We start from the raw sequence: 26894 nt of genomic DNA on the forward strand, positions 1-26894 counted from the left end.
AATGATAGTTAGATTTTAATGAGAGAAGCAGAAAATTGGCTGTGACATAAAGGATTTACTTCAAAAGAGTTATTGGAAACAACCAGGAAAAAATTTTGGCTAGAATCATAGCTTTTAGCAATGATAATTTTCTCTCCACATTACAATGATATGAGATGATTAGGGTATTTTCTCTGCACAGGTAGTTTATTAACTTCATGAAGATAACATTTAGGACATTGAAATATATTTTGAATAGTTCTGAGATACCTTTTACCTTTGCTAAGCAAGAATCTCACATACATATTATAAATACTTTTTGAATAGCACTTAAATAACTGCTTAAATTGTTTTGAGGAAAAAAGGCAAAGCAGCATATGAACTCAAGAGTCATTTAAAGATGGTGATTCAAGTTAAGTACTGAACATTGCTTTTTAGATAATAGTTTGCTATAAAGCATAAGTACTTAAAACACATTTTAAAGGAAATTAAATTTTGAAGAATAAATGAAATTGTCCTCCAAAGCCAAGAGAAAAATTGCCGATAGAAGAACCTGCCCATCCTGACCTGAATAATGTGTTCTGCTACCATCACTTGTTATTTTATTTATCTGTTTATTTTGGCCATGTTTCTCTGCCTCTTTGGTTTATGAGTTAAGACACCCAGACATTGACCTGTCCAGACACTCATCTGACTGTCTTGAGTAGGCTCTTAATGGAAATGTAAAATGCAAGTTGGTGAGAAAACAAATCTTCTTATGAAGAACACAATGTATACATAAGGTAAAATGACACATTTATTTTTGGCAAGCATTGGTTGCAGCGCACCTTTCTATAACAAAGATAAAGGTTTTATGATCTGCTGATGCAGATCTAGGAAGATAATGATTGAAATAAACATTCAGATGTTACATAGAAAACCTATCTAGTTACTTAACTTCTAATGATGAACAAATTTGACCGGAACTTTGTGCAAATACTGTTTATATAGTTTTACCTTTTCTTACCACCTCGTGGTAATGCATAATCTGTCAGGATTACTTTTTCTTTCTCACTGAGATGTGTGGCATCTGCTTTTACTACAACTGCACCAAAAACTGCACCAAAGTGTTTTTAACTTTTAATAATCTTACTCAGTACTCACAAGATGACATCACTTTCATTTTTTTTAATTCTAATACTTCTCCTTTCCTCTTAAGTTGTAGGTTATCATCAGTGTACAACATAGGTGATACATACAACTGGGTATTGAACAGAGAGAAGTAGGGTCGGACAAGGAAGGGTTCAGACTGAAAGGTTGATTTTGATATTGGAAAAACAATCATGAAGTCATGTCAGATTTAATTGGCAGGAAGGATTTGGTAGAGGTAGAGAAATAAAAACTGAGCACTTTCATAAAAATTTAACTTAATTTGAGTAGAGATAATGCAAAAAACAGGACATATGTAAAAATAAAACATATTCTAATCTTTCTGATGGGTTAACTTACAAATGCAGTGCAAGGTACCTAAATTCATGCAGCAATGATTACATATCTTTTGAGAAGGCAGAAATTAATTTTGTTTTGACTATATCATTAAATATAGTCATCTATTTTTCATCTATTTTTAACATATAGCTAAATGCAGAATCTTACTCAAGATTTTCCTCCAGTTGCCTTTAGTGAACAAGCAGGTGATTTGATTTCATTTCCTTGATTTTCACATATCGTCTGTTGCTTCTCAGTAATATTTTTTATTATGGCTTTGAAAATGTTTAATATTTTATTTAAGAATTGAAACATGTTATTAACTCAGTTTAGTAGAGTTCTTTACTTCATTTATTTCCCTATAATTTGTATTTAATAAAGGTATACAAGGAAACTGATCAGTACTACTTAATTTCAGCTACAGATTGGGAACTTTAAGCTGTCAGTCAACTGTGACAAAGTCTAAAAGCAAAATAAAGCCCTGTATTCCTCATCAAGAAGAATCCTGGTCCAGAAACTGAGAAATATGAGTGTCTTATTTGCTCTGCTTCTCTGTAGCTGTGAGACCTTTATTAAATCATGTTATATTTTTGGATCTTATTGTTCAAACAAGATCAGTCTAATTGAATCCCAGTGCAATTTTTGTTTGCATTTCGCTGATGGTTAGTGAGTTTGAACAATTGTTTTTGTTTTCCAGCCGCTTGTACTTCATCATTTGAGATCTATCTGCTCATTTCATTAGCGCATTGGACAATTTGTTTGTTCAATATCTTAACTTTTTTATTTTTAGTTCGTTGTATGTCCTAGATATTAATCTCCTGTCAGTTGTACACCTAACATAGAATTTCTCCTGCTCTACAGGCTGTCTCTTCAGTCTGCGAATATTTGTGAGTTGTCCATAAGCCTTTTAGTTTCATGAGGGTCATACTGTCAATTCTTGACATAGTTTTCTGAGACACTGACGTCCTAATTCAGAAAGTACTTGACTATGCCACCATTTTCATGTGCTTTTCCTTCTTTGCCCTCCTTCAGTTTTAGAGTTCCAGGACTCACATTAAAGTCTTTGATCCATCTGGAGTCAACTTTAACATAGAGCGAAGAACAGAGCTCTAGTTTCCTTCTTCTGCTTGTGGATACTGAGTTTTACCAGCACCATTTGTTGAAAAGGCACTCTTTCCCCCAATGTATATTTTTGACATCTCTCTAAAATTCAGGTGGGAATAACTGTGTAGGTTTATTTCTGTGACTTCTATTCTGGTGCATTGATCTGGATGTCTGTGTCACCTCAGTAAGGATGGAAGTCAGGTAGAAAATAAAAGCTGTTAAGGATGCAAACCAAAGGGAATGTCAGTATGGTGTGGATAGCAGGGTGACCTAGTCAAGCTTCTAAGAAAAACAGTATGGAGATGCCTTGAAAAGAAAATAAATCTACCGTATGACAGATCTATACCACTTCCCAGTATTTATCTAGAAGATTTCAAGTCAGCATATCACAGAGACACTTGTACATCAATGTCTATTGCAGAACTACCTATAATTGCTGAGTTACAGAACCAATGCAGACGCCTAGCAACAAAAAATGGGTAAAGAAAGATATTTATATATTTTCAGCCAGAGCAAAGGATGAACTTAAGTCACTTCAGGAGAATGGATATGCATGATGATCAGTGTCAGAAGGAGCAATACTCCATCTTCCTACTTACCTGTACATGCCATGCCTTGCAGATATACAGGGTTATGTATGTACTTAGAGTGTGAATGGACACGTGAAACTGGAAAACAACATACTAACAGGAGGCCACGATGAGGAGAAGAGGGAGAATAGCGGGGAATAGTGGAATTATGCTCAATATATATTTTATTCTTGCATAACCATGACCTTATGTAAAGCTTCATGGCTAATGAAAAGTTCAAGGCCATCTTTGACTACTTAGAGGGTTAGTAGACCACCTGGGTTACATGAGAACTTGTCTTAAACGAGTCAATCAGAGAAATAACAACTACTAAAAACAATTAAAAGAAAACTAAAAGAAACTTGAAGTGGTGTGTGTAAGAGCTCATCCACATTGCAGAATGTCATAATACATAATAATAATAGTAATAATACATAATAATAATCATAATACATAATAATCATAGTAATATGTGAAAAAAATCTCTAAGTTAGGAACCAGAAGACCTTTGTCATAGCACCTCTTTTAAGTGTTGGGTTATAAAGGCAAAGGTGTTTTCTGAGACCAGTGCTAAGCAGCCTGGTTGATTCCCAGATAACCAACCCAGCCTCAGTCTGTCTCTGCTTATGAGAATAGCCTCTGATGTCACACCTGTACACTCACAGTCCTTTGGCCCTTCCCAAACATCTGTACTCACTCAGGTACTTGTTTCCATCATTACGGTCTCTCTCACTGTCGTCTGTCAGGGAAAGGAAACAGGAGGAAAATGAAATAGTTGGCATTAGCAATTTTGGTGTGAGCTTCCTTTTCTTTCTTTCTTTTTAATTTTTTAAATAAAAGTTTATTAATTTATAAAAGTTTTGAACTTCCTTTTCTATTATGCTTTTTATTAGATGATGACTTCAAAACTATTTTGGTGAATGTGAAAGAAATAGAAAAAAGAGGAAAGAGGACTCTGTGTCCACAAGGCTCTGGAACTAAACTGCAAAAACACTGTGATCCCTTGACTGTGTCTTTCAGGTCTGGTATGACAGGAGTGGGAACTCTGGATTTTTTGCATATTAGGACAATGTTGCTAATAGAATATGTCACTCAAGATTGATAAATGGCAATGCCTGGGGGTAAGAAGACTTTAGGTTTTATTTTCGAGTCACCGTGGATCACCCAACAACTTTAGGCCTGCTTTCTATCAATCAAGTGAGAAGACTGGAGCAAATGATCAGAATGTGCTTTTACAGCCCTGACTAGAGGCTAAGATATAATCTTAATTAAAGTTTGAATCAAGAACACCAAAGGAGAAATTCTGCTCTGATTCAAAGTGTTTAGCAAATCAAAGATTAGTTACACATGTAGAGTGTGAGCTTTAATCAGCACGGTATGCTAAGCTCTGGGGATGCAACATGGATTCCAGGAAACTCAGGTTCCACAGACAAATCTTCAGTGTGGTTATGGTGTCATGGGATTATTGTTATCCTTGAAATGTGAGCAAAATGCCATCGAATATATTGAGAAGTGGAGAAATAGTGGAGTTTTGCTTGAGGGTTCATTAGAAAGTGACATAGTAATTGGAACCTGATATATGAGTTTACGTCTGTCAGAAAAAGGAACTGGGGGTTGGTGTGGCTCAATCAATGTTAAAACAAATGCCTAGCACATAAGGAGCCCATGGTTTATTCCTCAACAATGCAAGAGGAAAAAATTAAGTGGACTGAATGGTATGATAAGATAAGGCCTAAGACTTAAGAGTTCTAAGGAACTAAATTAGGAAACTCAGTAAGAAATTATGTCTATAACAAATATTAGGACCAAATCAAGAATGGCTTTGTAGAACTGAAGAGATGTCTCAATAGTTAAGAACACTTTTACTGTTGCAAAGGACCCAAGATCAGTTCCTAACACCTACATAAAACAGCTTAGGGCAACCAGTAACTTCAACTGCAAAGATCCCAAATTCTCTTCTAGCATCTCTGAGCACTTGTACTCTTCTGCACATATACACATAACTAAAAATATTTACAAACAGATTTAGTAAGACAGGCATGGTTGTTTATGCCTATATCCCAAGTACTTTGAAAACATATATAGCAGGAGGGTCAGGAGTTCAAGGCCAGCTTCTGCTACACACCAAGTTTGAGGCAATCTTAAGGTGATGTAACATGGGAGCTTTTCTTAGAAAAAAAGAAACAATCAAACAAGAACAGGCATTAGAAATATGTATTCCTTGTTGCTTAGATTTGTACTGTATGTGATGTGTATAGTGAGATATAAAGATATTTTTGGCCCCCACCATGTTTGGACATGACCCCACAATATATGATTGTTACTGGGTTAAGTTCAATGTATACCTGGAGTTGAAAATGTATCTATCATAAATGACTCTTTCTTTGAATAAACTCTAGTTTTTATTCATTTAAAAAAAAAAGATATTTTTGGAAGAAGAGTATTTGAGGGACCTATAAGAGATATTACTTGGGATGTGATTTAAACTGAATTGGGTCATACCGTGGTGTTGAAGGGCTCCCAACAATCATTGACTTACAGCAGATTTATCCTTTCCTCAGTTATATAATAGATCCGAGTGGAGACTTAAGAGATAACTCTGCGTCCCTTTTCTCTGAGCTTAGTCTGCTGCAGCCAGTCTCCATAAAAGGGTTCATTGAACATAGAAAATGGCTGTAAGTCTCTACGAGCTTTAATCTGAAAGGAGCTATTTCATCTTGCTTCACCCTGGGTTGACAAAATCTAGTGAGTGTACTCAACTGGAGCTGAACACTACAGCCCTATAGCATCTCAAAGTGAAAGGTAGGCGAGCAGATTGCAGGACCATGACAACAGATTTGGGTGAAATAGGATGAGGGGATCCAGACCAACTGCAAAAATGTTTCTAGTTCATAGAACTATGTTCAGATTATGGAGGCTAATCCTCAATCTTTGACCTCTATTATCCAACTTTATACCTTTTCCTCTTCCCATCAGTTTTCCCTGACTTTAGTTGGAAGGGGCTTACATTAGGTGTCCTTAGTGATAAAGCAGTATATCTTTAGGTACAGGTTCTCTGTAGAACACCCCTCCTCCTGACCCCAACCTCTGCTGGTATTCTTTGGCATAATAAATAATCTCACTAAGGCAAACACCAAGGTAGCTGATGATTGACTTCACCCATAACAACAGAGTATGGCATCACCACCACATAGATCAAGCAAAACTAAACAATGTCAAGGGTACAATAACAGTGTAACACAGTAAAATAATTAGTATGGGATGATTTAACATACTGTGAAGTTTGTTTAAAATCTTGTGTATATAGGTATAACTTCATCTCGCTTTATTTTTAATAAAGGCTATTTTCAGTTACTGGCTTATACAGTCCTGGACAATTCACCAGTTAGGATCTAACTCCAGACTCCTGGTGCTTTGATTGTCACTGTATCTTCATTGGTCTTTTTGCTTGTCCCTAATGTGTCATGATGCTACCAAACTTTACTGTAGTTACTCATTTACTCCCCTTTCTTTTCTGTTAGAGTATAAGATCACCAAAGAAAAGGGCGCTGTTTCATGGATGGATTTTCCAGGGTCTGCTTAGCATGGTGTTTTCAGGCTAGAAGAAATCCAGAAGGTATCATCTGAGGTAGAAAAAGCGGATAGTTTTTATAACACAAGCACATTTGTGGTTTCTTTATCTACTTATGTTTATTTCTAGGGTTCAAATCATTCTATTTCATAAAGAAAGAGCTACTCATGACAATTCTGCCTCTGGGAATCTCACCTTGCACTCATATACTCAGCTGCTAAAAAAGAATGTCTTTGAGGCTGACTTTGTGCCTTTGGATGAATGCCAGTTTTAGTGGAAAGCATCTCAGGTTCAATATGCATTGAAGACATGGAGTGTACGAGTGTAGCTTTTGAAAATTCTCTTGCCCTTTTGCTGTGTTATTTTGAAAAAATGTTACTGTGTGAATAAAAAAATACAACCACTTAAATTATTATTTTTTAAGTCTGACAATTGAGGTAAACTTCTCTGGGCAGCCATTGTACGTTGTGCCCTTTGTGTGTGTGTGTGTGTGTGTGTGTGTGTGTGTGTGTGTCCATTCAGATAGTGCAATATTGGGTATATCATAGCCACCCAAGATGTTCAAAAGTTGACTCGTTTGCTTCTAACACAGTACCACTATAAAGTATCTTAAGTCAGTTTTTGAAGCTTCCTGTGGATGTTCTCTGTTTCTATTTTAGTGAGAAAGCTGGGTGTGTATGGTAGCAATCCTTTGCATCCTGCTTTGAAATCAGCATATGCAAAATTCATTGTCCTGTGGGATATTTTTAGCTTTATTAAAACTCAAGATCCTGACACTGACATACAATTGTTTTGCAAAGTGCACTCAGCTGCCAGACCATTTGGGGGACAGTGGTATAGTCTACACAAGAGTAAGCTCATACTGTGTAATGCATTGCAAATCCTTTGCGGAACTGGATGATTAGGATAGCTATCTAAATTGTGTACATGCCAGCTTCATTTGACAACCCAATGTAAACTGACAAATGAGACTCCTCATTGACAATTGCATTTCCTTAACAACATTTTGGAGAATGTACATAAAAGGTAATAATAGCTTCAACCAGCACCCTGTCCTGCAGTATGTCATGGTGCCAGATTCTGATAAAGTCTGACACTTATTACTTAAGTCATATATTACTAAAAGCAGAGGCCTCTGCTTAGGTCTCTTCCAAAATGCTACCATCTTAAGCTGGAGAGAATCAAAGATTGTATTATATCCGCCATTTTCTATGGGTGCCTTTCACAGCTACAGGAAACTCCAAATTTGATGGATCAGGAATTATCAAATGAGAAATGTGATATACGGTCTTTCTCTTTTATCTCCACAATACTGTTGTACTCTTGCAGGACTTTCCTGTGACCCCACTACCTCTGAACCACTATGTCCACAACAGCTGTGTACTATAAAGCCCTGGGGTTAAAGCACAGGAACATTTTTGAAATCATGGTTCCATAGTTCCTTTTATCTAAATAATTGAAAAAGGACAAAAGAAAAAAAAAAGAAAGGGACATACTGATTTACAATGATTATATTTACTTTTTCCCCAGCAGCATGCCTTGTTTCTGAATCCACCAGATAGAATTGTTACAATGGTACAGTTGATGTTAAAACATAACTGTAAACACAGGGATGGGTACAGAATATTAATCTTGTGAAATGATGAGTATGTGTGTGTGTGTGTGTGCGCGCGCGCGCATGCGCACAAAGCTTACATATCCATACAAGTTTATGACTCTCTGAATAAAATACACACTTTTTTTGTAATTCTGGCACATGTTAATATGCTTTTAAGTCTCTTGAAAATTCTCTACTCTAGTAGTATGTGTGGATTTATATTATATTTTCATTCAACCAGCTATCAAATCAGTCCAGTATTTATAAAAATCAAGATCCTACTAGGAGTCAGAAGCCACATACTTACTTAAGAGAAATTTGGGGTAAAAATGATTAACTATAAGAGGAGAATGAAGTGAAAAACTGGGATTTGTTTATAAAAATATTGAAGTTATAAAATATAAGTCATACTGAATAGGAAAAGCCATTGCCCTCAGACATTCTCAAGGAATTTCTTCCTCATCTTCTCATAGCTGAGATACATACTCCTCCCCATCCAGTGGCTACAGTTGCTCAAATTTGGCCATTATCTCTTAAAATGTTGTTTTATATCTCCTTTTACTCTTGAGGGAGTTTTTATTACTTCAAGACAATATATCAGAGCATGAACAGGTAACCAGCAGTCTGTGGTAGAAGTGGACATAATTCTTTTACAGTTTTATTGTTTTCACTTATTTGAACACAATCATACTTGACTCTGAGCAGGAGGGATGCTTCTTCTCAACAATGGTATCTTAATTCCATTCTCCTTGCTCTTGAGAGGTCAACAAACCATGGCAATAATTCCCAAGTCAGGACCTGAAGCCAGTGCTGGAAGAATCAGCAGTGAGGAGTCAAGCCTCCTTAGGGATAGCTCAGAGAAGTAATACTCAGTTGTAGGATTTCTCTGACCTCTGGGACTAGATGAAGCTCTGGGTTAAAATGTCTCCTGCCCTAAGTGTGAGCAGGTTATCTATTTCAAGAGTATGGTTGGGTTAAAATAAAAATGTAGAGTATTAGAATATCCAGAATGACACAGCAAGTGATGGATAATGCTGATTTCTTTTTGGTTTCTTTTATTTGAACACATTAATTAAGGAGAGGAGAAAGGATAATATATTATTTCATACTGTATTTAATATAACTAAAATGCATGTAAGAATAAAATCTTAATCATGCAGTCTCTTGTTGGGCTTTTATCTCTGTCCTGCCTCTAAGCTATCTCATGATATTGCCCACAGACATCCGTATCCATCCAGTTAAATTGTGTGATTGTCAAGTCATTTTTGGTGTAAGGCAAACAGAAAACTTTCTTGTGGTATAAGACAGTGATCACCTTGTATTGGACCACATGACACAATGATGAGATTTATTCTTGCCATGAGATGGTTGTGTGAAATATTGCCAATTAGATGACTTGTTCCATAAAGGCTACTAATGTGATCCTTGCTTGGATTCTTAAAACAAAACAAAAACCAGTGCATTTTAAGCTTTTAAGACTTCAGGGTACCAGGGTATGTACTTACTGACTTTATCGCCCAAGAGTCTTGATTTTACAGTGTTGAAGCGAGGAGAATGAATGTGGCAATTGTATGTAGCACTTTTTCATATATTATTATAACTTCTCAGTCCATGTAAAATGCAGTAGAGGTAGCAGTAAGATGCCTTTCTTTTTTTTTCCTTTTGTAATTTTATTAAATTATAAAAGTTTCCATTTACGCCCCTCTTCCCAACACCCTCCCACTCCCCCCCTCCCTCTCCTCCTCCCTCTTTGTCCCTAAGGGCAGTCAGGGTTTCCTGCCTTGTGGGAAGTTCAAGTACCTCCCCCCTCCCTCCAGGTCCAGGAAGGTGAGTATCCAAACAGACTGGATCCCAAAAATCCAGTATATGCAGAGGAAACTAGTCCCAGTGTCATTGTCAATGGCTTCTCAGAAAGACTCCAGGCCAGCCACATTCAGAGAATCCGGCCACATTCAGAGAATCTGTTTGGATCACGTGCTCGTTCATTCGCAGTCCAACTGGCCTTGGTAAACTCTCATTAGATCCGACCCCTTGTATCAGTGGGTGATAGCATCCCTCGCAGTCCTTCGTCATTTTCTTCGTCCTTCTGCTCCTCATTTGGATCTTGGGGGGCTCAGTCCGGTGCTCCAATGTGGGTCTCCGTCTGTATCTCCATCCAACGCCAGATGAAGGATCTATGGTGATAAGCAAAATATTCATCAGTATGGTTATGGGCCAAGGTCGGTTCAGGCACCCTCTCCTCTGTCCAGAGAACAATCTGGGGGTCTCTCCTTGGACCTGGGATCCCATATATAATCAAGTTTCCTGTAAACCCTAAAATGACTCCCTTAGTTGAAATATATTCTTCCCTGATCCCATATTCATCCCGATGCCTTTCATATATACATTTTACTGTTACTTCTTTCAACATGCCCTCTCTTACCACTTCTTCCATCATTAGTAAAGAAATAACCTTTCAATTTATATAAACCTTATGACAAATCTGCTGGGTGTTTTGCATGGGTATCTCTTCTCTTTCTTTCCAAATCTCTTCACATTCTCTATGTGTCTGAAAAGGCTAAATATAATATAAAGATGAAAAATATCATTTAGCAATGGGACAGCCATTTTGAGTATTCAATACTAAAACGTCTATCATCTTGTGAATTGTCAAGCGGTGCATATGTATGTGAGTGTGTGTGGATATATATGACCAAGTATATGAGTCTTACCAAGTGTCCATTTTAGAGTAGAAAATCACATACAATTTTAGTTGAGCAGATATCTGAACAAAATTGTGATTCTTATAGGTTCTTTGACCATGGGCTTATGACAATACTTTTATTTATTTTTTTGCTTTCCATCATGAAGTTTGCAATCCACTGTAGGATTTTTTCTTTTACATTTTTAAAATTTTCTTTTCTTATTTTTTAAAATAAAAAACAAACTATCTTTTTCATTTTACATATCAATCTCAGTTCCCACTTCCTTCCCTACTCCCATTTCTTCCACCTACCCCCTGTATCCCACTCTGCATCGACTCCTCCGAGAAGGTAAGGCACATTGCTTTGGGGAAGTTTCAATGCCCTCCCTACTATATCTAGGCTGAGAAAGATATTCATTCAAAGAGAACAGGTTCCCAAAGAACAGTACAAACAATAGTGATAAATCCTGGTACTACTACCAGTGGCCCCACGGTCTGCTCTAGCCATACAACTGTCACCCACATTCAAAGGAACTAGTTTAGACCTATGCTGGTTCTTTCCCTGTCTGACTGGAGTTAATGAGCTCCCATTGGCTCAGGTAAACTGTTTCATTGGGTGTCCCCTCATGGTCTTTACCTCTTTACTCATATTCTCACTCCTCCCACTCTTCAACTGGACTTTGGAAGCTCGTCCCAGTGCTCTGCTCTGGGTCTCTGCCTGTTTCCATCAGTTGCTGGATGAAGGTTCTATGGTGATATTTAAGATATTCACAGTCTGTCTACAGGAAAAGACTAATTTGGACACCCTTTCCTCTATTGCTTAGGGTCTTAACTGGGGTCATCCTTGTGGAAGACCTGTTCAACAAGAACTTTAAGTCTTTGAAAAATGAAATTGAAGAAGAAACAAGAAAGTGGGAAGGTCTCCCATGCTCTTGGATAGGAAGGACCAACATAATAAAAATGACAATTGTAACAAAAGCAATCTATAGATCCCCATCAAAATCCCAACACAATTCTTTACAGACCTTGAAAGACAATAATCAACTTCCTATAGAAAAACAAAAACCCAGGATAGCCAAAACAATCCTGTACAATAAAGGAACTTCTAGAGGCATCACCATCACTGACATTAAGCTCTATTATAAAGCTACAGAAATGAAAACAGCTTGGTATTGGCATAAAAACAGACAGGTTGACCAATGAAATCAAATTGAAGACCCGGATACTAAACCTCACACTAGTGAACACCTTATTTTTGACAAAGAAGCTAAAATTATCCAATGTAGGATCTTAATAAACTCAAAACCTTATAGCCTCTGAGCATTAACCCACGTACTGATGAAGGTCCCATCTTTCAATCACCTTGTGATTCGGTAGTATACTTGAATAGACCTAGTAAACTGTTCTCTACTTTGTCCTCATTTACTCCTGGGCACTCACACAAGGTCAACTGTGAGACTGCACTGTGACCTTGAACACAGACTTGAAGGGAAATATAGAACATATTGTTTCCTTTCAAGGATCCCACAGTCCAAAGGACAACATTTTAATTTTGAAATTTGCAATACCAAGTAGTAAATGTTAATGACTAGATAATAAGAAAGAGGGCACCAGTGTTTAAAATCTGGGACTTGGTTTTCAATTCTCTGACTGACCTTGAGTCAGGTACTTATTAGATTTTTCTTGTTCCTAAATAGTATCATGTCCATGGTAGGAAAATAAATGTTTTTGACAAGTACTTCTAGGAAGCAGGCTCACCTGTAGCCCCTTCCAGGATGATTCAAGGGCACATGAATTAACTGTAAAATACTGGCTGGCATCCGGTAGCCAAACATGCAGCACACACCTCTTAACTCCAGTCTTGTGTACATGATGAGTGAGTACACGGGAGCTAGAGCTACATAGAGAGACGCTGTTTCAAAAATCAAAACACAAACAAACAACCATACAAAATACTGGCATCAGGTGGTGAAAGACAACAGCCATCGGGAGAGAGGAATTAAACTTAAAGTATTTGTTTCAAGAAATTGTCTAAAACATATGGTATTAATGAGCATTACATCTCATCTGTGGCTTATTTACCATTATTTACAAAGTACTTTTCAAATAAGATTTAATTTTATAATGCGTTATATAGTATAGCTAATGAGCTTTTGTTTTTATAAAAGATTAATGAATCTTTTACAAACGATTATAATGAAATAAGGAAACTATTAGTGTGAAACATACATTTAATCATAAACAAAGCTTTCAATTGAAATAGTTTTAGAATTATATTCAAATCACATTTATTCTGCTCGTTGATTATTCTTGCCAGGCAGAAAACGACTTGGAGTTACCCATGTATGCTTTCTAAAACAAAATTCTCCTAAAATTCTCTTACTATACAGCCAAATTAATGCTTATTTCATCCTTTCATTCACTAATGTAAATTAACTAGTAACCCAGGGTTTTATTTATGACAGCTTAGACTCAAACACTTTTTAAAGTTTTCTTTTAATGTTAAGTGAGTGGCATAATAGAATTTCTGCCTCAGAATTTTTACACTTGCTCATAAGACGTTTTGGGGAATGTAACTATGCCTCCAACAAGCTATATTTTCTTCCTTAGTCCTGAGGGTCAGTGTGTGTATGTATACACATATATATGCATATATACATATATATGCATGTCTCTGTGTATGTGTGTGTGTGTGTGTGTGTGTGTGTGAGTGTGCGTGTATCAGCAATCATCCTGAGTAGTCACATGTGTATTCCCATCCCTTTGACAGTTAATCTTATGCCTGAGCAAGTTCAGGAGAAAGTGTCTCTACTAGTAAATGATATTGAGCCTATATGATTTTTGTGGTTGACAGTAGGTATTGAATCAAAAATAAACAAAGATCCCAAATGAATCCTAATATTGATACACACTTATTTCACACTTATTTATCAAAAAAATACTTATTTGTTTCTTCATGGCTTTCAACACAAAATAAAGTCTACGTACCTCTTGGAGGTTCAATTTTAAAATGGGGCAAAAGATAACATGTCTCTAAACACAAGAAACCCTCCCACCTTCCCTTTCTTGCCCCTCATGTGTGTGTGATATCATACTGCAATGAGTCCTAGAGAAAAATAAGGCATAGCAAAGGATAGGAAGGTGTGGCACAAGGATATCATTTTTTAAGTGGCTGGACCCAGAAAGCCTCACTGAAAAACTGACTTGGGAGCCAAGACCTGAGGAAGGAAGAAGACAAAGAGACTGGAGATGCTCTTAAGTGGGGAACCTTTGTACAGGAAATCAAAAGGGATATAGTTCTGGAGACAGAGAGCACCAGATCCTCCATAGGAATATTCCATCTGTGCTAACTATGTATAACAGGTGTACTCAGAATGAAGATTAGCATTTGGGAATTGTTTGAGTTTGCAAAATGAGTTTATCTCGAAGGCGAGTGTATGCAAGGGAGGTCTGGGGTGGGCTGAAAGACAGGAAACCAGGAGAATGAGCTGTGGAGCCACTAACAAAGCCATGGAATCAGTAGAAAGTAGTATTACCGAGTTTAGGGAGAATTGTATTCAGGAAGGCCCTGGTTTCTGTTGTTACTATCTACTATGTAGCTTCTTCAAGAAAGATGGATAAGGATGCCGAGATTTCAAATATAGCAGACTACACAGTGAAAGCATGTGGGAATATTGACCATCAGAAACAATATGTGGGAATATTGAGCAGCAGAAAACATATTTGAAAAGTAACATTATCTGACTGTGATATTTTTTGTCTTGTGTGACCAAATATCAGCTGTCATTTCCTAGATAGTTTGAGAATACAGTCGTGAAGAATTAAATTTTATTTTCAACAATAATAGAATGGATATTTTTGAAACTTATTGAAATAAATAAAACTATTACCAATATTTTCTTGACTGGTTGGCACATATCATGATTGATCAGTTGATAGAAGATATCAGTGCATTTGTATCAGGCATTGTGACAGTATCAAAATGGGTGATGTATTACTTGCTGATTTATGTTAGGCATTAGGGCAGCCTCTGTATTAACACTGGTGATCAGGACAATTTTTCAGCAAGCAAATATTTGAGGTGAGGAATACAAGAAAACAACCAATGTTGGTGTAGCACGGTGAGGGATTTATTTATGAAGGGGTATGGAACTTAGGCTGTTCATATCAGGTGCACAGAATCTAATTTTCATTCCTTAATAAACAGGTCCTAGAAGCAGGCATCTAACTCTGATAGTAGATTTCAATATTTCCTATGAGAATTTGAATATGTTCCTTGCTCTGGAGTTCTTGGTCTCCAGATGATTGCCCTGACTGGTGCTCCAAGCTCTTCCTAGTCTGGCGGTAATAGCATGTGCTTTTTTCCCGCTAGTCTAGACCCAGCTTGGTGCCTGGACACCTCCATATGTAGTGCTTCATACGCTGCATCTTATAGCTGCTGAAAATGGGGTCTATTAGTAAGCAAAAGACATCATTCTTTGAGAGAATTTAAAGCTAGCTACGTTAAGAAACAGCTTTTTTGCTTCTCCAGAAGCAAGCCAGTTCAGTGGTTCACCCACTTACCCATGAGGAGGATTCTTAAAGGAGGAGTAAACATCCCCAGGCTGATAGTAACGCTAATGTCCCACAGCTTTAGAGCAAAACATCAAAACTAATGCGTTTATGAAACATACCACTGTTTTCATAGACTTGCTACTATGCAGCCTGCAGGTTATGTAAATGAATTGGATGGAGATTTCCATAAGCATTCTTTTAACCTACGTAGCATTTGTTTCTTGTAGATTAATAAAAAAAAAAACAACATCTTGAAAAAACAGTACTAGATAGCAGTGAAAGTATGCCTTTCACTATTTTCTTCTGAAAAATATCGAATTTTTTCTTTAAAATAACATTTCCTTCTTAATAAGTAGGTTCTTTATTAATATGTCAGTTAGCAAACCAAGTTCCTATGAGTTATTTGTCTGCCTCATGCCAGTCTGTGACAATAACTGAAAAATCAACAGCAGTTGCAAAAAAGAATGTCATGGTTGGGATGTGCTGATTGCAGTTGACTAGATTAAAGGGGAAACACGGCCAGGAAGATTGTTCTGGTGTTCTCTACACTCACTTGCAGAAAAGACGAGACTGGGTCTGATTAGGTCGTTTGGGATGTACTAATGCAAAGATCACGGGCTATACCTTGTTCTGAAGTGACAGTCAGCATGTCTGGAATAGGGTAAAGGAGCCTGATATTCCTTTTCCCAGATGTGGCCTGTCAGGGAGGCCAGCTGTGTCTTTGAGTGTCCCCTGTCTCCTTCAGCGATACACTGTAGATGCCTCATTTCCCGTTTTACTCTTTGTGGCTGATGTTTTTCTCGTCTTTTTGTGGGATTATTATTCATAAATGCTGTGAAAGAATCTGGGAGGGAAAGGGAGCTGAGGCTTTTCTTTTTATAGATGTGTAGTTTTGAAATGTTTACCAAGAAGTCTGACTTTCTGGCTTTGTGTTTTGATGAAGAATTATTGGCCCAGAATGAGCCTGTAATTCTTTAACAATAATATTAGGAAACACAGGACAGCAGTAGCTGTCAAACAGACAGTATCCCAGTTTGCCTGGGTTTAGAGGCCAAGCCAAGTCGAGTAAATATCGACTTTAAATATTTTGACATCTCACAGGAACTTTCCCGAAGCTGAAATGTTCACTAAAGCAACCCCGGGAAAGGAATAAGGGCTGAGTAGAGGAAGCTCAAAAGATACAGCTGGGGAAAAGAACAAAGGACCAGCGACTCAAAGACCAATGCTCAGAAGGAAGGACAGTCAATGTTATCTCCCCAGACTCTAGAGGATCAAAGATACTGAAAACAAATGGTTTAGGCCCTTAACTCCTGCAATGGCAACACAAGTAGGGATGCTCTGACGTTCAGAAACAAATTTTAGAGTCACAACTCACCCATACTTGAAAAATATGTATCAGATCACTGTATATATAGGTTAGGGTCAAGCATATATACAGTATTTCACATTAATGAAAGCTTTTCATGACTCTTACTGGTTATGTGGATGATCCCAATGCTAAGGCAGTCTATGAGATAGTCTAAGTGCTTATAACTGACAGATTGGGAAGTTGGAGTGTGAACCCTGGTTTTCTTTCTCTTTCTACCTCATTGACTCTCAGGAACTACTTTCTGGGCCTCTAATGTTATCAAGGTTCTGTACTTGTCTGTTTGGGTATATATGATCAAAGAGATAGAAATGCTACCTTACTTAGGGTTTTTATTGCTGTGAAGAGACACATCACGATCATGGCACAACTCTTATAAAGAAAGCATTTAAATGAGCTGCCTCACTTACAGTTTCCGAGGTTTAGTCCATTATTATTATGATGGGGAGCATGGTGGCATAAAGGCAGATGTGGTGCTGGCTAGATCTTGATATAAAGGTCACAGGAAATTGACTGTGACACTGGGCAGTATACTGAGTGTAGGAAACCTCAAAGTCTGCCCCCACAGTAACATACTTCCTCTAACATGGCTATGTTCACTCCAATAAAGTCACACCTCCTAATAGTGCCACTCCCTATGAGATTATGGAGACCAATATAGGTGTATAGGATCCAAATCCCCAAAGCTGTCACTGTTCACTGTCATTCACAGAGGTTCCATGATAATTCGAGACTCACATGAAATAGTCCCTGCAACCCAAATGGTATTCTCCTCTTTTATTTTCTGGAGATACTATGCAAATCACACCATTGCTTTACTTCTTTTCTATAGGATTTGCATATTAAAATGTTTTAACAATACCTTAGACTATTTTCATTGAGACTTAAATAAGGTCATGGCCCAATGAGACCCCAACAATCTTACAGAGAAGAAGAGGACTAGAAAATAAGTAAAAATAGGTATTGTTCATGGTTCAAAGTCATTTATATCTGAAAGTTCACAACCAAATAAAGGTCCAGGAATTTACTCTGCTAAGGTCTCATATTTCTTCAGTTATTAGGTGAGGGTGAGGGCCTTTGACTTATTTTAGAGGGTAGATAATACAAATGATCCATAATTTGCATGTCTGTATTCTTAAGTGCAGTGATATTGTGCCTATGTGCATGACAAAGTTTCTACTCCATGGAACAAGTCATGAGCTGATTGTTTTGTAAACTGTAAACTTTAAGCCTCCAAACTCTTTCACTTCCCAAGAAACCTCCATGCCATTGGCCATGCCAGTCTCTATTTCTTGTTTACAGCGTTGGAGGATAGGTATGCACTACTGGAGACAAACAATGTACAAATACTGCATTATACTTATAGAAAGTTTCGCTTCCTCTTTAGCTATGTATGGATTAAAGCACGTGTTAAAGTCAAAAGTATTAGATAGGAAAGTGGGTCTGCAATGCGCCATCGCTCAGCCTGCTCTAGCACTTCTTTAATTTGCGTCCTGGAGACCTTGTCTATTGAGAGGAAGGGCTTCAGATTGTGGTGAGTTTTAACAGAACCTTTTAATTTTTTTAAAAGTGAAATCTGTGCAAAGATGTCTGAAGAATGAAGAAACACATAATCTAAGGAAAATCACGTTTTATGCAAAATGGAACACTATCTAAAGCAACTAACAGCTCATTGAGTACTTTTGTACTATTGAGTTTTATTGTATAGAAATACAGGTCAATTATGTTTCTGCGTTTCTGGGAAGAAAGACTGACAGCAAGAATACTGTAGACATCTGTCTTTTTGTCTGAAGACACTGACTATCTTTATAATGCTAGAAAACATGGGGACTCTTTTTTAACCAATGCTCTGTTTCTATTCATCCCCATTTTTTTGAGACATGGTCTTTCCGTGAAGCCAGGTTGCCCTCAAATGCATGATCCTTGTATGTTACCCTGCTGAGTACTAGGATTATTGCCGTGTGCCTTCATGCACAGCTATGATTTTCTCTCTATAGCTTTGGAAACAGTCAATCATTAGCATTATAGTTAATCATAAAATAGCACAAATATATTAAAATAGGATGTAAAACTATTTTCAAATATAAGTATGCACAGTGAAGTGGCCATGAGAGTACAATTCTGCAAGAGTTCACTGAGCACATCAGGCCACATGCATAGAACCTGGCAAGAGAGCCAGATGTCTGCTGGTCCTAACTACAGCCCGGAACAGCACAGTAGCAACCATGAAACCTTGCCAAATTCGCTTTGATTATTTGAATTGACTTGTGATTTCTCTGTTCTCAACTGGAAATCCTAGTGGTTGTCTAAATTGTGTTGGAAATAAATCTGCTTATGTGAACTAAAAATAAAAATGATTTTGGCCTGGAACAGAGGACCTGCCTTATAATTTCCATCTTTCTCCAGGCTCACCCATGTGTCTGTTCCGGAGCTGTTTGTGTATAGGACTTCCGTGTTTTCTTTTCTAGCTGTTGGCAAAAAAAAAATCTACTCATTTTCTAAATGTTATCACAAAGTCATTTTAGTATTGCTTACCATGAACATATTTGCTCTTCCTCCATCTCACTCACCTCACTTTCTCTTTTCCCACTTTGGATGATGAGAACCTAAAATGTAGAAGCATAAAGTCATTTTTATAGCTTTCTTCATCACCTAGCAGTAGACTGAATAAATAAATGTTCTTTTAAATGAAATAGCTCATTTACGGTTGTGAAAAGGAGAATAATGAGCTCAATGGATTAGTAATTTGATTGAATATGACATTTATGTTCTTAAGGAGTCTAAGTTTTTAGTGCAAATCAGAAAATGGGTACCTTTGAAAGAAAATAATCTGTCTCTCTTTATGCCGATGAAATACATTCATAAATAACACACACTAAACCTTGCAGTGAACCCCTTCCAAGATGAACATGATCACATGCAGAGTCATGCCTTATGAATATGACCTGTCATTTGTAGGAAATTAACTTTAATGTGGCCATGAGGATGATTTTATAATACTTTGTTATTATGGAAGAAAGAATGAACCATGTGGACTATGTGAATAATAATTCTTAAGTTTACAGCTATGTTTTGTTGTATAGCAGCAAAAATGTTAGCAGATGTATTGGGGTAAAACCTGAGGGCAAAAGCCTAAATTGGTGGTGAGAGTGAAAGGCGTTTGGGGATGGAGAAATTTTACATGCAGTCCCAAGTCTGTTGATGAAGAACTTAGCTTTAAAAATGTGGAAATTCAGATTCACATTCTAGCTGACACTGAACTTGTAAAATGTGACAATGAAGGTGGTGATTTGATAAAAGTCTCCATTTTGGTTGACACATTGTATCTCAGGTTTACAACTTCTATCTTACATTTTTTTTGAATTGTTGATTGTTGGAATTTGGGGAACTAAGCAATCCTAAATAAGTAATTATAAACAATCATTATTTTCTAAGGGCTAAAAGCCAAGTAAACTCTAATGGAAAATGTTCTGTGTACATGAACACTGGCATTAGCTCACTGGACAGTTTAACCAAATTCTGAATTCAAACACTCATGTCATGTAATTGCTTTGCATCACCTCCCTTTACTCTACAACATATTGATTCAAATCTGAGAGAAGAATAATCCTGGATCTCTTCTCCCCACTTAAACCGTATCAAGAAACTTTCTAGCATGTGGATGTGAAAATCAGGAAAACAGAATCTGATTTGAATTTTCTTTAAAATGCATGCTACAAGGTCCCATTTGTCTTGGGATTTTGCATATTTTCTTTGAATTTTTTCATTTTTTTTAATCTGGGGAGATTGGAGAACTCTACACTGTGCTCACCATGGAAATTGTTTTATGTAGTTCAAGTGGAGCTGTCTGCATGTCCATCTTCTGAGAGATGAGGTTGGTTTAAATGGAGTTTCAAAGATGATAAGTTACTGCCCACCCATCACCAACTGGTGGATAAACTGATGGATTGTAGAAAGATATCAAGCATCAGACTTCCTCGTGATGCCTTTTCTTTGAACTGACATGAGTTCCTTTTCCTTACTACTGATGAGTGTAAGGTCAGACAGAAGCCTTTACCATACAAGGTGCACAGGGTATTGGCATTCATTAACGTGTTCAATAAATGTTTATTGAACTTTTACTAGATTGAGCATCATTGAGCTAAAACAAAAGTCGGCCCTGACCATACATTCCAATTGAGGTTGTTTGTTAACATCATCTCCCCAGGTTCATTCCAGGAGAAAGGATCAGAATGCTTTTCTCTCCATAGGTTCTCCATGGAGCGTCTGTTAGCAACAGCTGAACTACCAGCAGGCACATAATAAATTTAAATTGATTCTTTTATATGTCTTTATGTGCCTCTGTGATCAAATGAGTTTGTTCCAGAATTCCTGGGTGCCTAATATAATTAGGTCTCCCACTGTATCCTTTAACTTCTTGACTTTCACTCTTAAGTTACATCTTGTGCATTGCATCTGGTATCTCAGTGATTTCTAGTCAGCTGCCACCAATGATAAGCAGCTCTAGTGTTATCATGACCGAAAGGATTCTATCTTGCAGATGGTAGTTAAAGTGGCAATTGTGTCCTTGAGTCTGTGTCTCTGGACTCCCTTGCTTGTGAACTTACTGCTGAGTGTTGTCAGCCTAGAATGACAAGCATCATGCACATTACTGATTATTTGTAAGCAATAAAATTCTAATGGAGACCGTTATTGGCATCTGAAACAAGAATGAACTAATGTTGGCAGAATAGATATTATGAATGAGGATTTTGCAAGGTCTTTTAAAAATAGATTTATTCATTAAAATCATAGCTTAAATTTCTTATTCATTCATTGGTTGTAGTTTTGTCTTATTAAACAATAGATACCTCATGCCATACATGCTTGTCACTTATATGACAAGTTCTTAGTGCCTGTCATTGTAAACCTATTCATGTAATAGCAAAGCATTCATGAATTAGTAAACTAGAAATGAAATATTTCATGAAATTTTAATATGCTCAGTTTGGAAGAAGGCATCCAGAGTCTGCATCGTGTTTTCCTATATATAAAGAATTTCAAAACACAAAAGAAAAAAGAATTTACTATTATTTAGGTAAAATGTATAATTGCCATTATTTTCCTATGAAAATATCAATTCTATAAGATTTAACCAAATAGGTATAAATATAAATAGGCTGATAAATATTTTATTTATCAAATTAAGTGTACTTTATAGATAATCTAAATAAGTGCACCTTTTAGATAATTTCATAATTATCTACTTTTATAATTACCATAATTTTATAGAGAATTCCACAGATGCTAGGGTTACCATATAGTACTTATGCTGCTAATACTGACAAAACTATGTTTAAAAGCTAAGCCAGTGAGGGTAAAAGACAGACCACAGTACTTAAATTCCTCAAGCTCATGATGCTTCACGACTGAATGAAATATTTTCCCTAGGGGAACACGCCTGGCAACATGTTTGACTGCAACAGATTTATATTTCTTAAACCTAATAGTAGACAGAGGCCAGGGACCTTGCTACATCTCTGGCTCTACTCGGGGCAGTACCCTAAAATAATGTTTCCATTGAGCTACCTTATACTGGGACAGTTATGAGTATATGTGAGGAAACGGAGACTCTGACATTCATCAGATAGAAGAATGCAACCTGGGATACACCAGTGGAATGGATTAGACTATCCATGGACAGTAGACACACTGACTCGGCACAGAATTTGTTCAACTCCCTTTACTTAGATTTAGTCCAAAGTCACCTCTTAGAAGCTATTTGAGGAGTCATATTTCACTTTTAAGAGTCATCCCAGGCTATGACAAACAATGTTGCTATGAACATAGCTGAACAAATGTCCTTGTGGCACAATTGAGCATCCTTTGAATATGTACCCAAAAGTGGTATTACTGAGTCTTGAGGAGGCAGCATTGTTTGTCATAGCCAGAACCTGGAAACAACCTAAATGCCCCTCGACCAAAGAATGGATAAGGGTACATTTACACAATGGAGTACTACATAGCAGAAAAAAAAAATAACAACACCTTGCATTTTGCTGGCTAATGGATGAATCTAGAAAACATCATTTTGAGTGAGGTAACACAGACCCAGAAAGACAATTATCACATGTTCTCACTCATAGTTGGTTTTTAAACATAAAGCAAAGAAAACCAAGCCACAAATCACAATCCCAGAGAACCTAGACAACAATGAGGAACCTAAGAAAGACATAGATAGATCTAATCCACATGGGAAGTAGGAAATACAAGATCTCCTGAGTAAATTGGGAGCATGGGGACCTTGGGAGAGGGTTGAAGGAAAGGGGAGAGGCAGGGAGGGGAGCAGAGAAAAACATAGAGCTCAATAGAAATTAATTGAAAAAAGAGAAAGAGTCGTCCCAGGAAGAAGAATGACTGTCACAATTCAGAGAAAAGAATATCTGGTCATAACCCCAGGCTTTCATTAATAAAGCCGTTTAGGCATCAGTGAGTCAGGATCAATTTTGGAGTTAAAGAAATTTGAATGGGTTAGTCACATTGGATACAGACCATATGAGGTCAATTTTTTATTGCAATAAAACACTCATTAGAACCTCTTATAATTAAGCTTGATAATTCTGTGATTTTGGGATTTCACAAAACTAGAGGTTGTTTTATTAGAAACTAAAGCGGATTATGCTTGTCCCATACATGCACGGAACCACACTGCTAACAGATTAGATTTGTGGTTCCTTAGGCAGCTGCCTGACCATCATCACTGATCAAGAACAGTTTGTTGGGCTTGGAGTGATGGCTCAGTGCCTAAGAGCACTTGTTCTTCCACAGGACCTGTGTTCATTCACTAGCATCCATTTGGTCCCTTGCAACCATTTATAACTCTGTTCCAGAGGATCCTACACCCTTTGTTGATGTATGAGGTGTGCATGTGATGTACATGTTCAAACACAAACAAACACTAATACACAGAAAGTAAATAAATCTTAAAAATTTAAAAAGCTCATCACCAGCCTTATTACTCCATATAAAATAGAGCTCATTATAAAAAATTTTTTCTCATGGTCATATTAATAAATGTTTCACAGTAATTGCTTCTAGTTCCTCTAGTTAGCCAGACCTCCAATGACTTGACTTTAATGCTGATCGTAGCGATATCAGAGAAATTTTATCAAAGTAACCTGATTCTACAGTTCCTTTAATAAACGTTTGAATGAATGTGTGGATGAATAATGTAAGAGCTAAGTGAAGGGTTTTTTCCCCTTGCAATTAAACTACCAGAAGCACAAAGAAAAAATTGAAAAGCATATCATGAAAATGGTAGATCTTTTCAAGAGGAAAGCAAATTAATTTTTATGTGATAACTTTTTCCAGTTAGTACTTCTGTGAGTGATGTGGCTCACCCCTGACATTTGTACTCCCACACAATTTTTTGGAGCAGATAGAATTTTCCTGTTTCTTGAGCTTGATATAAAGGCAGCCATAAGATTCTCAACCCACATTCCTGAAACTGAATTGAAAACAATGTTTTCTGGCACAAAACTGGTAAAGACATACCATGTACCAGGCTATGAAGACAGAGAGTTAAAGGGGCATAGAGGAAATTTTTTCCAGTTCAGTAAGAAGGATGCTGTCCTCTAATCCATCCTGCAACAAATAGTTTGTCAACAGAGAAAGAAGCAGGCTTGATATATAAAACCTGGTAATATAGAACACAAGACTTGCACAGATAACTCTAACGCATAGGTCAGAGTACCCTCGGCGATATTCTCTTCATCACAGTATTCCCAGGGTTCTCTTTATCTCAGAGTGGGTAAGGAGGTCCAGAGGTATGGAAAAACTGTCTCTCTGAGCCTATTTATCATGTCAGAACCTGCTGGATCCTATTTCCAGCTTTCAGGTCTTCCTTATCTTTCCTGAAGTCCTTCATCTCTCCCTTTCCCGTGTCTTCCCTTTCTTCCTTCAATCCTTCCTCCTTTTCTCCCCTTTTTCACTTTTACTGCATCTCCTTTACTTTCTTATCTTTCTGTCACAGCTTACCCTCACTTTCACTCCCCTGTTCTCTCCTTCCTTCCCTCCTATGTTCTGGAGTTCTGATAAGGATTTTCCAATAAGGCACCCCTCTCACACTGAACAAGGGAGATTGGCAGGCAGACAAATATCTGGGGAGACTGTGAATTAGCCAATATGCCCAGCACAAGAGAGATGGATGCTTTCCAGCTCCCTTCAGGAACATAGAAATGTAGCTATTATTGAATGAGATTCACTAATCTTGGGAGAAAATTTAGAACTTTCTTGTTATTGTCAAAGGGAACTACTACCTCAAACCTGACCAAATATGGGATTAGGCTATATTTTAGGCTATAAATTAACTTTTATTTCAGTTTTCTAAGTGGAAAGCAGCTGATGATTTCTAGATTGCTCATGCCCAATGCATCTGATAGAGCCCCAAGTTAATTTTAGACCACTAGCAGCATTAAAGTTAAGTATCTAGATTCTTTAGTCATATTGCCTGCATACATCTACAATCATTTAGGTGGATTAAGTCTATAAAATATACTAATTTTGTCAATCCCCCTTTTAAATCTAAAAGTCATATTTATATAATGTGCTGGTTGATTTTTTTTATTGATTTTTATTGAGCTCTACATTTTTCTCTGTTCTGGTCATCTGTGATGAAGAAAACTTATTTGAGAAAATGACCCCATCAAATTGGATTATGGGCAAGTATTTTTTTATTTTTTATTTTTTTGATTAATGATTGATGTGGGAAGTCCCATCCCACTGTGGGTGGTACCATCCCTGGGCAGATTGTTTTGGGTAGGTTGAGTGAGTCAGGAGGAAATAGGCACTAAGCAACATTCCTCCATGATTTCTGCTTCAGTCCCTGCCTTCAGATTCCTGCCACGTAAGAGTAGCCTAGTACAATTATACTCAAAAGTACTATATTATTAGTTAACACAGTATGTATGAAAGCCTATTTAGGTTGCTCAAGTCTATCTTCCTTTTTACCTAAGACACATCTTACATAATTTAAATAATATAAAATAATCATCTTTTAGAAACATTATAGAATGGGAAATTTTTATTATTAAAAGGGTATCAAACAATCAAATTTTTGTACAAAATACATTAAAAACATTTATCTGTTATGTATGTCAGAGAAAAAGGATAATTGGATGCTGTAACCAAAATTAACATATAATGTGGGTTATATTGACTGTATGGGAGGCAATGAAGTAGGGTAGTGATATCCAACACTTCTTCAAAGGACCTGTCGAAGGATTAGGTAAACATGATATACACATTTAAAATGTGATACTTAATTCTAAATTTAGTATGGGAAAATTGTTTGATCTGTCTTAGCTGCACTCATTCTTCCTGAGGAATTTTTAAAAATCTACTTTTGCAATGAGAAAGATAGAGAAAGAGGTAGAGAGAGAGAGACAGAGGGGAGAGAGATGAAAGGACAGAAGGATAGAGGGAGAGAGAATCAGTTAAAAAAAAAATTCAGGACACTTACTTGATGTGGTACCTGCCCATAGAGATAAAGCAGGTGCCTTTAATATGTTCTGGTCACAGAAGTTTTTGTGGCCTTATGCCACAGACCGCATTATTTGCCTTTTTGACTCAATGTCATGTTTCATTCAAGACATTTTAGAAGTCTGACTGATGGTTGAGACCTGAAGCACTTTCTCATCTCCCACCTCCCTGGGAGAAGAGGAAGACAATTAGAGTCCAGGGCTCACCCCTTGCCTTCTTCTCACGGTGACTGTTGGCTGAGAAGTTTACATGGAGAGTGAGTGGGTCAACTGCAGACAGACCTGAATGTGAATTTACAAATCCCTTCTAAAAGGCTTTTAGTACATATTCTGCAGTGTGAATTCAACAGTGCATTTACCCTGCGAGAGAGCATGTAGTATGCAAACTGCATTAGGGGGTTTTATCTTACAGCACACAGTTAGTGTCACTCTTGTCACAGGTTGGTTCCCTGACTGGTTTTCCTGGAGAACGTCAGAGTCCTGCAT

General features: G+C 37.1%; 1 protein-coding gene across 2 annotated transcripts in view; it reads left to right on the plus strand.

Moving 5' to 3' along the window:
• Positions 1-26894, plus strand: part of Kcnip4 (potassium voltage-gated channel interacting protein 4) — a 1063700-nt gene that overhangs the window by 186845 nt on the left and 849961 nt on the right. The gene's annotated exons all lie outside the window — the stretch shown is intronic.

The sequence above is a fragment of the Myodes glareolus genome, chromosome 8 (assembly GCF_982192425.1).
Source record: "Myodes glareolus chromosome 8, mMyoGla1.1, whole genome shotgun sequence".
In the NCBI taxonomy this organism is placed as follows: Eukaryota; Metazoa; Chordata; class Mammalia; order Rodentia; family Cricetidae; genus Myodes; species Myodes glareolus.